Raw genomic sequence first — 14012 nt, 5'->3', positions numbered from 1 at the left:
CTATGGGGTTTTTTAATCTCCAATATCTTTACATATCTTGCTAGATAGACTTCCCTCAACAGGTTTACAAACGCCTTATCCTCTTTGTCCACTTCAAATAACTTAAACAACTATTCTTAGATTCTTGCAACATCTGCTGTCCTCTTGCACAGATTACGCTTTTTAAAAACTAACAAACACTTTTTTTTAACGTCAACCCATTGTTGGAACTAATAAATAAAGCATATAAAAGTCACTACCAAAAACTCATTGCAGCTTCCCTTGTTATAGGAATGTTGTTGTGGCTCAAGATGACTTGATTTCATCCATGAAGGATACATTTGATATATGTTTTCACATATTATAGACCAACAAGTTATTATAGCAGTTAAATACGAGCGATCGGAAGCATGTCTGATCAGCTTCAGTTTCTTCTCTGAAGTTGCTCTATTTCTCTTCAGGTTTCTCTCAGACCAAGATTGAATGTGATGACAAGGGTGATGGATGGTGTGACATGTGCTGCTGGCCCACAGAACCAGGTGAGTATGCTGTCCATGTGCTCTGCAACAATGAGGACATCCAACACTCTCAGTTAAGATTAGTTTTCATGATTGTTGCCTCAAGACCTGAGATCATGGTGGTGGGCTTGTGATGGACACACTTTCATGGCTGAAAGCTCTCCTGTAGAGGCTAAGCCCTCTCGATCAACAACACACCTGCCGCTAACTACGTGTGTCTACCTTAAATATCTTTACAAACTCAAAATGTGACCTCTAGCACCAAACGCTTGCTGCAGTTCTTGGTGTCAGAGGTGACACACAAGGTATCGGGTTTTAGGTGCAATTACTTTTTCATATAGGACCAAGTATGTTTGGATAGCTTTTCCCCTTGAAAACTGCCGTTTAATATTACACATTCTTGTCTAATATTATAAATGTATTGATCTGAAACGTGTAAGTGTGACAAATATGGAATAAGATACGAAATCAGAAAGGAGGCAAATATTTTTTCACAGCGCTAAGTCTGTAAATGATCTTCTTTGGCTGTAGTAGATCTTTGACTTGTTCCTTTTTTAATTGTTTGTTTAAAATTGTTTTCTCTAGGTTAAGGCGTACGGTCCAGGCCTTCAGAGCAGTGGTCTGGCTGTTGGAAAACCCACTGAATTCACAGTTGATGCCAAGCAAGGAGGAAAAGCTCCTCTGAAAATTATAGCCCAGGTATATCTGGCTTTGTATATGACCACAAATATGTTAAATATATTGCATGTACCGTATTTTTCAGAGTATGAGTCGCACTTAAAATCCTTTAATTGTGCGCCTTATGTATGAATTCTGGTTGTGCTTACTGACCTTGAACCGATTTTATGTAATACACGGCGCTCAAAAATCTGTCAAAAAATGTTTTAGTACGACTTTGGTAAGCTACGAAGTCGCACCGCTTGATGGATTGTCGGAGCATCATGGTTACGTAGTCAGCAGCCTCGCGGAGTGATACGCGCTGCGCTTCAACATAATATTACTGTATTGTGTGTGGATAAGGACCCCAAAATGGCACCTGTTAAGAGACATGCTTACGAAGCGGATTTCAAACTCAAGGCTGTCAGTCACGCAGTAGAACATGAGAATAGAGCAGCTGCGAGAGATTTCAACATTAATGAATCAATGGTACGGAAGTAGAGGAAGCTAGAAGAAAGAGTTGAGTAAAGTTTGACTTATCTGACTGTTTTGTTTCGCTTAATGCGTTTTATAATCCAGTACGCCTCATGTATAAAACCAGACCTGTTCATCAACAGTGCGCCTTATGGTCCGAAAACTACCGTGTGTTAAATCTGATTGAACTAATCCCTTGTCTTCTGCACAGGATGGTGAAGTCAATTCTGTGGATGTCCAGGTTAAGGATAATGGCAACAGCACATACACCTGCACCTACACCCCACGTAAGCCTGTGAAGCAGACTGTGATGGTCTCCTGGGGAGACTGAGAGTCCATTCAGGGTGAGTATGCACTCACTTTCACTCTTGCATGCAGGGTTTGCCTTTCTTCTCACTGAAAAGTCTCTTGAGTTTTGGTGTTTGTGCCCACAGATGAATATCGGAGCAGGCTGTCATCCAAACAAGGTGAAGGTCTCTGACCCTGGAGTGGCAAATACGGGCCTCCAAGCCTTCCAGCCAACATACTTCACTGTTGACTGCTCAGAGTCTGGTCAAGGTAAAGCTCCATAAAACTGTGTGTGTGAGAGTAAAGAGCGCAAACATATGCTCATGTCAAAGAAATATTCCAAACAACCGATATTACAGGGAAACTTATTTAACCCACCTGCTGTTTGAGGCTAAAAATGACTGTAGAGCATTACCTGCAAAGGTAACATGCTAACACAGCCTTTGTCCTCTGCCATCAGGACAAAGGCTGTTTGCGTTTAGGCTATTCCAATGACATCCTTCAGGGTCAAAGTGGATCCTTCTCAAGGCAGAGGGACCAGGACTCAGCCGCAGTGGTAAGAATACCTGTACTGCCTCACAAAGTCAGAGAGTGCTAACAAAAAACAGTCCGTTTATTTAGTTTATTGGTCTATAATACGGTCTGAATGTTTTCCGTCATACTACATGGAACAACTCTTCATAACACTTTTATGAAAATGTTTGACGAAATTGACAAGATCAAAATTCAAATCACAATGGCAAGGATTTAAAAACAAGAATAAACATGAATAAACAGGGTTGTAGTTGGTACGCGAATGTAAACAGGTCCTTTTGAGCTGTCATTTGAACTTTGCTTTTAAGTGTTTGTCAGGCAGCACAGTGGCACGGTGGTTAGCACTGTTGCCGCACAGCAAGAAAGTCCTGAGTTCAATTCCACCATCAGGCCGGGGTCTTTCTGTGTGGAGTTTGCATGTTCTCCCCGTGTTTGCGTGGGTTCCCTCCGGGTACTCCGGCTTCCTCCCACCATCCGAAGACATGCAGCTTGTGGGGATAGGTTAATTGGATAATCCAAATTGTCACTAGGTGTGAATGGTTGTCTGTCCCTGTGTGTTAGCCCTGCGACAGACTGGCGACCTGTCCAGGGTGTACCCCGCCTCTCGCCCTATGACAGCTGGGATAGGCTCCAGCGCCCCTGAAAAGGATAAGCGGAAGCGAATGGATGGACGGATGGATGTTTGTCTAAGCATGAATGTTTTTACGATGGCTTTCCCCCCCACCTTGTACGGTTGCCAGTATATTGATGTTTTTATTATTTTTTTAAATGAATCTAAGCTTTTCGAGCAGATCAGAGGTGTCAGTGTATTTTCTTTGGTCTCTGTTCTGGCAGAGATAGCTGTTGGCAAAGACCAGCTTGTGCTGGTGCTTGTTTCTTCCTCCCCGTTATCACCACAGCTTTATTCAAAGAAGGTGATCTGATCTTTTGGCTCGTCTGTCCAATAGTGTAGATTATTGCAGAATTCAGATCAAATCAGGGCCCAAACTTGTGTGAGTAACTTTATGAAGGGAATAAAGGGAACTCTGCCAGCTGCCAGCTGAACTGTGTAAAACCTAAATTACAGTAGACTGGTCTCATTTTGAAGGTTATATGGGCTTATGATTATATTTAGAGATACAACTGTGTAATGTATGTTCTATGTCCTGTTTTTTAGGGGTCTTCTGTGAGGCAACAACAGACTTCACTGTGGATGCACAAATGAGTTTGCGCTCCATGTTTTGAGGGTCATGAGCTTCGCCTGGCGCTATGGCTGGGCTGAAATATTGCAGGTACAAGTGCGGAGGGTTTTTGCAGCAACGCTTACACTTACACTGATAATGGTTTTCTATAAGTCTACATGCCTGGAAACATTCTGATCAGATGCCTAAACTGAAGCAATAAAAATGCAGTCAATTTAGTAAGGATATATGTGTGACAATGAAGACCCGACAACAGCAGCGTTGCAGTTTAGCACGTTTTTATTGGCTTTCACACTGCTCCTGTAGCACACACACCACCCTCTCCTGCGGTCCCGGCAACATCTTTAACAGGGAAGACGTGATTAGATGATGGGCTCAGGTGTGTGAGTCAGCCAGTATCTGTTTTGTCTGTCTTAGGAATCTCCTTTGTTCCCAAGGAGATTGGTGAGCACCTTGTTAACATCGAGAAGAACGGCCGTCATGTTCCCAGCAGCCCAATTGCTGTTATGATCAAGCAGTCAGGGATTGGTGATGTGAGCCGTGTGTGTGTGAGTGGACGGTGGCTGACCGAGGCCAGGACTTTTCAGCCTTGAGAGTTCATCATTGATGCAGGTATATGCTCAGTGAAAGCATAAATACTGTGATATTTTTCTTTTTAAACATTCAAATAGAATATTTGTCAGTCTCATCTTGTTATATTAGGCTTCCTCTGCTTGAGCCTTTCCACTGAAGGACCCAGTTAAGTGGGCATTAACACTGAGGACCAGGAGGATGGCTGGTGACACGATGTGTTGCTTTTTGAGGTCTTTTAGCCTGTTTCACTTTGTCAGACAGGTTCTATTTAACTGATTTCTTGATTCACAAGTCTGCAATTAATCAGGCCTGAGTGTGTCTAGTAACACTGAACTGAGGTTTCCAAAATTGGTTAATCACAGTTAACTCGTGATTTAACAAGAGGGGCAATTTGTTTTTACACAGGACCAGGGGGTTGGATAATCTTTCTCCCTAATCTATGAAATCATCATTTAAACACTGCATTTTGTATTAACTTGTCTTATCTGTGTCTAATATTAAAATGTGTTTGATGATCTGAAACATGTAAGTGTGATAAATATGCAAAACACTAGGAAACCAGGAAGGGGGCAAACACCTTTTCACATCACTGTAGACGTGATTACAGAATACCTTTTACATCCTGGATTACAATAGGATATCCATCAACGGCAGATACTGGTCTCCATGACACACAGATACTGGAGTGGTCTGAGAGAAAGGAATCTGTGTCTCTGGACCAAAATGACTGTACGTGTAGTGCTGTAGAAACAATACTGCCCACAAACCTTGATGTTTCTATATGTGGAAACCTTCAAGTATGCATATCCTCCTGTAAGGGTAAAGTAATGGGACATTTGCACTTTTTGCACGTAAGCCTGTCGGTCTTAACTGGAAGTTGCACTTGAGCTGTCTTGGCATCTTTCCCTTGTTTGACTCACCAGTTTTGCCCTGAGCTGAACCGCTGCCTCCTTCTCTGTTGTGGTACTCAGCGGTGACCAAGATGCTGTAACGTGCATCTGGCTGCAGTGACTCCAGCATCACCTGCTTCTCTCCACCAGGGACCAGCACCTGCAGACAACAAACAACACTATCATCCCAACACAGTCAGAACTCATTTAAAGTTTTGGGACTTGTGGAATTTCTGGAATTCTGACACATGACAGCCGGCTGAAGCCCAGAAGAGGTGAAGATGTGATGACTACGACCCACTCACAGTGTGATCCTGGCTATCAGCTCCAGTCAATGCTGTGTAGGACACGTGATACTGGAGGACATGAGCATTGGGAGGTACCCAACTGATCACCATGCTGACGGCAGTCTCATCAGAAAGCGTGAGGCTGGTTGGGCCTCCACCAGAGCCTGCAGCAACATCATAGAAGAGATAAAGTACCACAGCTAACGACACTTAACACTCACTTTCTTCCTTTATAGGAGGAAATTATTTTGGCAGCAGAGCAAATTTTTTTTTAAAATAAATGTAAAGTATAACAGAGAATTTGATACTTTGATTTGATACTTTAACCTCACTACATTTATTTCATAGCTCAGAGTTCTAGTTACTCAAAGATGAGAATTTAGATGTGAAATTTAACCTTTAAGTGACTAGTACTTTGAGAACTGCCATCAATTACACAATGAAGTTCATTGACGTACAGGTTATTGTATTAGTAATGCTATATTGTACATAGAGACACAATATGACAGAATATGACTGCTGCTAATGTGACTTAGGTAAATGGTTTCAGGCTCTCCCCTCCTGAGTTTGAGAAATGTTCAGGATCAGAAAATGTGTGACTCACAGGTGCTGTAGCATACGGCCACAGCTTCACTCTGAGCTCCATCTCCATAGAGTGCAGACAGTGATATCTGATGCTCCTTAAGACACAGGACAACAGTTTATTGAGACATTGTATTTTTTACTTCATAATATGTACTCCAACAATCCAATAGTTCTTCCCCACCTGTCTCAGGTCGCCTCCACTTAGTGAGGTAAGAAACATCATCATCATCTGCAGCTTCCCAGCGCACCGTGATGTCACTGTCTGAGAAATTAGTTACCCTAAGGTCAGAAGGAGGAGGCACCTTCACTAGAAGAAAAGAATAATGTGTATGGGAATTTTTTAAAAATGAGAAAGCTACATTTTGACATCTTTCATTATTAATAACATTTACAGTACTGTGCAAAAGTCGTGAGCCACACGCTGAAGTATTTCTTTGGACATTATCTGGTTTTTCCACTCCTTTTTAGTCCAGTTCTTGTACCTGACCATTTTCTGAGTAATGTTTTTTGTTTGTTTGTTTTTTGTTTGTGTAAACACTTGGCACTGACCATTGTTGGAGAATTAAAAAGCACCTAAGTCAAGGAATGTGTGTGCACATAACAGAAAACTTGGGAAAGAACCAATTTTAAATCTTTAAGCATTTTGTTACTAGCGGCCTGTCACAAAAACACATTTTGTATAGTGTTTTTTTTTTTTTTTTTTTTTTAAATCTTGTGAATAAAATGTATACAAATGTGTGTGATTAATCACAATGTGTTAGTGTGTAATCACCCTGAGACATGCATGCCTGTCTGCTAGCGTCAGATCTAAAGCCATTTCTGATTTGGAGATGCAGGCTGCAGATTCTGTCCAGATTATCCCAGCTCTCGTCACTAAGCATCCAGTCTTCACTTATCAAATGTGTAAAATTCAAGGCTGGTCCTTAAAAGCTCCCAACAAGGCAAAAACTGTGAATCTAACCAAAAGTGTATTTCCTGTTTCTCCCACATATTGGATTCCACAGTTCCTACAAGTGATCAAATATACACAGTTTTTAGATCTTGGAGTCCCTTTGCACAGTGATAGAAAAACATTACCATTGGAATAACTGCCCACCCACTTGTGGTGCTGGAAAAATTGCCCTGATCTCTGCGCTTAGGCTCAGAGAGAGGTGAGATTTTAGCCTTTACAAGGAGATCACCCAGGTTTTTGTTCCTCCTGAAGGCTGCAATTGCCTTGTGATCCTGAAGCATATGTGTGTCCTGAGTGAACCTTTGAAAGTTGCTCTTGATAACTCTGACCAATTTGCAGGTGGAGGGAGAATATGTGATCACCACTGGGATGAGGGGAGAAACATCAATTGGCTTGGTCTGCAAGAATGAATTGAAACATTTTCTTAAAAAGGACCAACAGTACCCCCTAGTGGAGAGAGCTGAGAATAAAATCTTGACAGCTTCCCCCAAATCACTCTGTTGAGTGCAGATCCTGTGAAATCTCAGTAATTGGGATTTAATTATCCCTGCAAATGTGTGTTTTGGGTGAAAACTTGTTCTGAACAGTAAGGCATGTGTATCTGTAGGTTTGAAAAAGACTTTAACATCTAATTTGTGGTCATTTGGGAAATTTGGGCCCTTAAATGTAGTTGTGTCTAAAAAATCAATTGAGGATTTATTAATGGTGGATTTCAGTTTGATGGAAGCATTATGGTCATTAAATTGTCATTATTAACATTAATATGAATTATCAGTGTAAATATGCTTTTGCGAATGTCTCCTGTTGTCAGATATCCTGTTTGGATCGTCCACTTTGACTCTTCACAACGTATGTTATATTCTGTTAAATATTTAACCTGTGAGTAAAGGAAACTGATACTCACACTGAGTAAAGCGCCAACAACAGTGATGTTGTTGCACCAGAGTCATGTCTAAAGTTCTGTTCAGTGTTTCTGGTTATTGGGAGCAGAGTGTTTCCCCTACTTAAAGCAACGTGATCAGCAAGTACAGAATCAAACAGGTTTTTAATCACTGTACTAAAGGCACAGATGGGGATTGAACCCATGAGCTTTGGCAGACGAGACCAATGCCTTGCCACTTGGCCACTATGCCACACAGGCTGAGCTTTGTCCATACCGTAACATCATATTCCTCTTGAATTGTTCAATTAAATGAATTGATGAACATGTTTGTCATCTTAGTTGGTTTGAGTGCTCAAAGTAGAGAATCACTGCATAAGAATCAGTCCATTCAAAAGCAACATTCTCCAATATTCCAAAAACCCAGAGAAAGATTGCCAAATGCGAACATCATTCCAAGGAAAGCATGAAAAAATGTTGCAAGCTTGTAAAGTGTTGCCACATTTATAGTGCATCTGGTCAACACCGGCATTATTCTGTTAGAATTACTATCACCCAGTTTCAGCCAAGCTTTAGCAGTGACATTTCACTCCACAATGCTCCACAAACCATCATGGTGGTGTTAAATCATAAACAGTATATAACGCTCTATTACTCAATAAGCAATGGTGTTTTGTAAAACTTGAGTGGACTGTTATTTTTATGCTTGTGTATAATTTCTGACATTATGCAGATGTACTCTTTATAAGGCTGTGGAAACCTGCAGTCAGGTGAAACTGAAGAAGTCACTTTGATGAGTGAAAAAGATGCCCAGAACAGACTTTCGGGAGAACATTGCTCCTGGACGGACTGTTGTTTCTTACAGCTAGTGTCTAGTACAGAAAGGGACTTTTTGTTTCCCTTGTCAGCTTGTATTAAAGGTATAGATGGGTATTGAATCCAAGATCTTCAGTTTACAACACTAACACCTTGCCACTTGGCCACCAGGCCACACTGTAGAACCCCAGCACCGCCATCAGGCCAAACTTTTATTGTAGAATAAATGTATCTTGGAAAGTTTGCATTCAAATCTTTTCAAGATTACTGACACCCTATTGGTTTTTGGTGATGACAGATTTAGTGAATCTTCAAAATCTTTCATCCAATTGTTTTCTAATTTTGGGTGCACGTCTGTGCCCTTTAGAATGAGTCATGTTGATTTTTGTGACCCTAGACATCCCTTTCACTCACCCTTCGTCTTTCCTTATCCAGGCTTGGGACCGGCCACGGCAGAGTTGAAGAAGGGTTTTCTTCTGCTTTATTTTTTTGTGTGAGTCTTTATGTACTTGTTCTTTTTGTTTGTTTGTTTGTTTGTTGTTTTTTGGGGGGGGGGGGGTGTACATATTTGTGAAACAGAAAATAATGACATCGCTCAAATAATCAGAACATGGAACAGTTGTTGTCCAACAGTCAAGTTTCTTGTCTGCACAAGTGTACACATGGATGAGTGTGTGCATACTCATGCACGCACACACCCACACACACATTTCTTGCACTGTGCACAGGTCATGCTCGTCTTACAATCATCATAGCACCACCACCCTCACCCTCCAAGCCTGGTTTCTTCCTGTTAAAGGGGAGTTTTCCCTTTCCACTATCACCAAGTGCTTGCTCAAAGAGCGTCATATGATTATTGTTGGGTTTTTGGGTTTGTTTGTTTTTTATTGTTACTGTAGGGTCTTTGCCTTACAACATAAAGCAGCTTGAGGTGATTGTTACTGTGATTTGGTGCTATAATATACATATACATTCTGTTTGTTTACATTGTACAGTGTGCCAACTTTTTGTAATTAGTAACATAGTTATTGCCCTTATTGAGCTATAATACAAAAACAACTAAAGCTTTAAAATAAGTGTCAGTGAGCTGAAAAAACAATATTTATACCCAAAACATAGTACAGCAGAATCTAGTATAACATGGAAACACCTACCTGAAACACAGACTTTATGTATTTTAAGTACTTGAGTAAATGTTCCCACTACTATCTGCACTCACTTCCGAAGATATTTAGACTAATGAGAGAACTCTGAGCTCCTCCGCTTCATGTGAGATTCACTTTCCACTGTTTCTTTTCTTTCTTTCTTTTTTAAATCCCTCTCCATTGCATTAATGTCTTGAAATACCAGGAAACCAAGCATCTGCATCTGGAGACTTTTGACTCAAAAGGCAATAAAAACCAAAACAAATGTAAAAAAAAAAAACCAATAACAAAAAAAAATGAATACAGGAAAAATTACATTTTCACAAATGTCAAACATTTTTTAATTAAAATTCCTCTTTTTTTCCTACTAAAAAGTTGTAAAAATGAGTCCAAGGGCATGATGCCGTAGCAGAGGATGTACTTCCTGAGGCAGCTGAAGAAATTCAACCTGCCAACACGGATGATGATGCAGTTCTACACTGCAATCATCGACTCCATCCTCACCTCCTCCATCACCGTGTGGTACGCTGGAGCCACTATCAGGGACAAACAGAGACTTCAGCGTGTTGTGCGCTCTGCTGAGAAGGTGATTGGCTGCAAACTCCCATCTCTGCAGGACCTGTACACCTCCAGGACACTGGGGCGTGCAGCTCGGATCACAGCTGACCCTTCTCACCCTGGACACAGTCTGTTTGACCTGCTCCCCTCAGGCAGGAGGCTCCGGTCCATTCGCACCAGAACCTCTCGCCATAAGAACAGTTTCCATAGAAGCATAGATGCATCTGAACATGTGTAGAGAATGACCGTGCCCCCAAATTGCCAAATTGGTGTCTTAACACCAAGTTTGTTTTTGTCTGTTTGGGAGCTGACACAGTCTCAATGGAGATGGGTTTTTGGGGGGTAGCAGGAGGAGAGAAGCTGCAGAGAGGCGTGTAAGACTGCAACTCTCCTTCCTGGTCCCAACTCTGGATAGTCATATTTTTGGGGGTTTAATAAATTGGTCCATATTTCTAGAAATGAGAGCTGCTCCATCCAAAGTGGGATGGATGCCGTCTCTCCTAACAAGACCAGGTTTCCTCCAGAAGGTTTGCCAATTATCTATGAAGCCCACATCGTTTTTCGGATTCTAAACTGACCGCAGGTGTGAATGTGAGTGTGGATGATTGTCTTTCTATGTTAACCCTGGACAGTTTAACTTGTACCCCTCACTTCATGGTAGCGCAATAAGTGGGAGAACACCTATTCCGACACCCATATCTTAGATTAAGCTAATAGTATTAGTGCGCTGTTATCAAAGGTTACCTGGATTATAGGTATATTCAAAACTTTACATAGAAGAGATAAGAGTGCGTGCGTATATGCTCACTTCTGACGATGATAATATGATAAGGTGTTATCTCATCTGTACTTGAAAGTACTTCAAACACCACATGCACATGCAATGTTATCTGTGTGTCTAACGATCTATAAGTGAGCAAAGACAGTGTTATAAATATTTTGAGTCATTTCTATGCCTTGAAAGTACTTACTCAGTACTTACTCAGCGCACACACAGATATTATATTCAAAATCATAACGGTCACGCCTTCGATTTCTTACCGCTACTTTTCGTACAGCATCCAGGAAATGACGTAGACTGTTTCTACTGCATCATTTGCATTTTACATTCACTCTGTGGGCACATCTCCGCTAAAATCTCATATAAACCATTTCTACAACCACCAAACACAACGAAAACAAGCCATGATTAAAAGAGCAGTTACGTAAATGCACACAAGTCCACTAAACAAACAAAACTGAACCACAAATTCATCAGACCTCATGTAACCGGATAAAGAAAGGCTGGTTATCTTCCAGAGCTATCACCGATTCCAAACACCAAGCTTCACCGCGCTCTGACTAAAATTCACTGAAAGAGCCGCAAAAGAAGACCACAAAACCACCACAGTTATCTAGAGAATCTAAAGAACAGCACAAATTCCAAAGCATGTAAAACACAGGAGCTGTGTCAAATGTTTCACTTGATTTATACGTTATTTATACCTCGAGCACCCTTTTTTCTTTCTTAATCATTTTTTTTGTTTTTTTTCTCCTAATGTATTCCTTTTTTGTTTACCGACTTGTATTTGTATACATGAGTTGTAAAAGATACTGCAAGCTGTGACATTTTTCCTGCCCTTTCTATAACTGCATTATTATGTATATTTGTTGTTTAGTTGTTCAACTTAAAAAAGTAAAAAAAGAAAAAAATATTGGCTCAAAAAGTATTTTTAGGCCTGTTAATAAAATTAAATAATTTCTGCTGTTTAATACCTAAAAAATTCAACTGACATGGTGTTCAATGTGTGCAAAATTGGGCCTTTTTGTTCAACGTCTGGATATTTATGTGTTGGCAGTGCTGTAATTTTTCACGGTTTCACTTTAGAAACATAAAACTTTGCACAGATGATGTTTATACTGAATTTCGGGAATTAAAGGTCTGCAGCTCAGACACAAGCATTTCACTACATGTTGTACCCTGTATGATTGTGTATGTGACAAATAAAGGTTGTTTGTTTCTTTGTTTGTTGTGAAATGTGAACTGAAGCATGTTTTTAAAAGGGTTATATGTTAAAAAATAAATAAAAAAATTTGGCGGGAATAAAATCTACTCACTTTTTCTGTGTTCCAGTCTCAGTAACTTTGACACAGTAATATCTGCTGCAATATTTACACCTCTGATGACATTTCACAAGTGTTAGCTTTCTTTTGATACCACGATTGTATACACAGAGTTTGTAATTGCACTCAATTAATTTGGGGCATTTCATTTTCGAGCAGGAAGCTCAGAAAACCCTTTGGGGCTCAGGTTAAAGAACTGGACCACTACAGGTTTTAGAAAACCCATCCAGAATAATTTTGTCCATCTGGGCCCATATAGGGACATCAAAGGTCAAAACTTCTGTTGCCCTGTGGAGGTTAAGCGTGGGTTTGCCCTGCTCACACACTCCCGCCCACAACTACCCACTGTGAGCCCATGCAAGTAATAACGTTTTGGCACATTACTTATGATAAGAAGCCACCATGAGGGGAAATACAGTTGTGGAGAAGATGAAACCAAAGCACCTGTTTGATTACACTGTCAGAAATATGAGGCTGGGAGGAGGCGACTGATGCAAAGCCCCAGGGAAAAGGAAAGTTAACGATTTTTTCATTCCAAAAAATCATTTATACAGTTCAGTGGTCTACAGACAGACTGAAGAGAGAAACAAAGCTAGTATCGATCTGATACCAATACCAGTGCTGGTTTGTCAATATTATACAGTGGCTTGCGAAAGTATTCGGCCCCCTTGAACTTTTCCACATTTTGTCACATTACAGCCACAAACATGAATCAATTTTATTGGAATTCCACGTGAAAGACCAATACAGAGTGGTGCACACGTGAGAAGTGGAACGAAAATCATACATGATTCCAAACATTTTTTACAAATAAATAACTGAAATGTGGGGTGTGCGTAATTATTCAGCCCCCTGAGTCAATACTTTGTAGAACCACCTTTTGCTGCAATTACAGCTGCCAGTCTTTTAGGGTATGTCTCTACCAGCTTTGCACATCTAGAGACTGAAATTCTTGCCCATTCTTCTTTGCAAAACAGCTCCAGCCCAGTCAGATTAGATGGACAGCGTTTGTGAACAGCAGTTTTCAGCAGGTTTGTGGCTCAGCTGCAGGGAGGGGTGAAGCAGTGGGTTTCGGGCAGAATGTTTCCAGGCATGTAGTCTTGGAACATCTCCAGATGGATCGTGGATAAGGCCAGGGCCATAGGCACCGTTCATGCAATCCATGTAGAACTGCAAGGGACTTCCTGTTGACAGACAGAAAAAGAGCGGTTAGTGACTTCCTTCCAAACTATTTTCTCCATGCACTTCATTCCCACGCATTTCTCCTGACCATATGCAGATACCTGGGATGTGGGTGCCATCGTATTTGATATCCATCTCATGCAGACCGGCCTCTGTGGGAGCGTACTTGTCAGCAACTGTGCCATCGTTGTTGTCTGTGATGTCAAGCTTAGCAACTTTGCCTGATGCCATTCGGACCTCACCTAAAGCAGAGGACAAAAACAATGACACACACACATCATTATGCTCAAACTATCTGTTTATTAAGTAGACTTGTTACCTGTGACCTCTCCTTTCTGGATGGTGAATGGAATCACCAGGTCAAATGGTCTCAGACTTGCCACATCCAGCCAGATCATTCCCATTGGTCG

General features: G+C 41.0%; 1 non-coding gene across 1 annotated transcript; it reads right to left on the bottom strand.

Annotated features, from left to right (window-relative positions):
• Positions 1–7979: 7979 nt before the first annotated feature.
• Positions 7980–8051, bottom strand: trnat-cgu (transfer RNA threonine (anticodon CGU)). The gene has a single exon. It is a non-coding gene; the product is annotated as a tRNA-Thr (tRNA).
• Between the last annotated feature and the right edge of the window lie 5961 nt (positions 8052–14012).

The sequence above is a fragment of the Oreochromis niloticus genome, unplaced genomic scaffold (assembly GCF_001858045.2).
Source record: "Oreochromis niloticus isolate F11D_XX unplaced genomic scaffold, O_niloticus_UMD_NMBU tig00007150_pilon, whole genome shotgun sequence".
Lineage (NCBI taxonomy): Eukaryota > Metazoa > Chordata > Actinopteri > Cichliformes > Cichlidae > Oreochromis > Oreochromis niloticus.
Note: the sequence above shows the minus strand (reverse complement) of the source record. Positions and strands in the feature narration are given on the sequence as shown.